The sequence below is a fragment of the Myotis nattereri genome (genome assembly GCF_964212035.1).
Source record: "Myotis nattereri genome assembly, chromosome: 1".
Lineage (NCBI taxonomy): Eukaryota > Metazoa > Chordata > Mammalia > Chiroptera > Vespertilionidae > Myotis > Myotis nattereri.
Window position 1 is genome coordinate 36,353,136 of NC_138075.1, and position 1,706 is coordinate 36,354,841.

The following is a 1,706-nucleotide window of genomic DNA, read 5'->3' on the forward strand; positions in this document are numbered from 1 at the left end:
TCCGGGAACAGAGGATTGTGGGAAAGGAAAAGGAGGGGACAACCAAGGAAGGGCGGTGCGCAGAAGCAGAAACGACGAAGGTGGGGTAGGGTCAGGTAGGGGTTGTTCCTCTTCAGTTTCTGTCATGCGTGAGGTTGAGTCATCGGGTTGTTTGAGAAGCTGCTCTATTCCACTTCCTAGGAACTATTTACCTTTTATGCTATCCCTCTAGCTTGATACTTTATTCTTTCTTAGAGCAAAGCAGAGATGTTCTTACCAAGACCAAAGAAAGCGATAGAGGAGATTCTCCCTCCACACTCGGCGTCCCGGTTCTGACCCATTGTTTTGAGGGCATCCCCATCAACCCGCCTATCCTCACGACAGTGGAAGTTGCACTCTAAAGGTATCTCACCTTTGAGCTCAGGCATTTTACAGAAGCTTTAGCACCCTTTTTGTGAAAAGAACTATTTAGTGGAATTAAGGATAAAACTGATTAAAGATGTTTGTGGAGATCTAATATGTTCCAAGTACTCTGCTGAACATGGGTGATAAAAAGGTGGAGTAGACCTAACCTCAACCCTCATGGAATTTGCATACAATGTAACGAAATAGGCAATACAGAGTAAATAGGCGAAATAGTTGGACCTTATGGGAAAAAGGCAGAAGAGACCATTGAGGTTTGAACTTTAGACCTGGTACTTACAGCATGACTTTCGGAATGGGTGATATTTAAACGGAAACGTGGGATTGTTATAGGAATATGAGTTTGGCATTTTACAGGAACGATCAGGGCAGCCTGGCCTGTCAGTGATTAAGTGGGGGAGCCGGCAGGAAGTAAGATCAGAGGTGGACATGGAACCAGATCTTGTAGTGGTTTAGATTTGAGTCTTATTATTAAAGCAGGACCATTAGCACTTTATTTTAAACTATTAAATGCCTCAATGTGTATTTTCCCCAAACAATAGTATTTAACATAGTCACAATACAATTATGGAAATCAGAAAATTAACAATACTATTGTCTAATATACAGACTTTTTAGATTTTGGCAATTCAGTAATCCCCTTCACACACACCCACACAAAAATCCAACACCACACATTGCGTTCAGTTGCAGGTCTTTAGGCTCCTTTAATCTGAAATAATCGCTTAATAGAATTAGTTGTTTAATAATTCCATTGTCTCCTCATGTCATAATTTGATTAAAATCAGTTTTTCTTCTTTCCTCTTAGGATTAACATTCTTTACCATACGATTCAATGACTAATTCTTTCCCCCCAGCTTCTGTTACTTGAGCTGGTGCCTCTGAGGGTCGCATCTCTCAACTGTGCGGCGGTTACCGGAAAGAGGCCTCATTTTAAGTGAACCAGAAGCCCCTTCCTCAATTTAACTTTCCTTGACTAGATCATATTAAAGGAAAAGAGCTAACTCTGCTGTGTGTGTGTGTTTTTTTCAGTGTAATTAACCTTTTAGTGGTTAAACTTTGTTTTGTTTGTGTGTGTGTGTGTGTGTGTGTGTGTGTGTGTTTTGAGGGGAAGGGGGCGATTGTGTGTTTTTTTTAATATGGAAAGCTTCAAGAATTTACCTGTCCCTGCGCAGGAGCTATGCTAATCAATTCTGTACGGTTCCCATGTGCCTCGATGTTGCGGTGGTCCGGGCGTGTGCGGACTGACTGAACTTTGTTTTTTAATGTTGCCTCCCACGTTGTAGGAATCCAGTATGTCATTT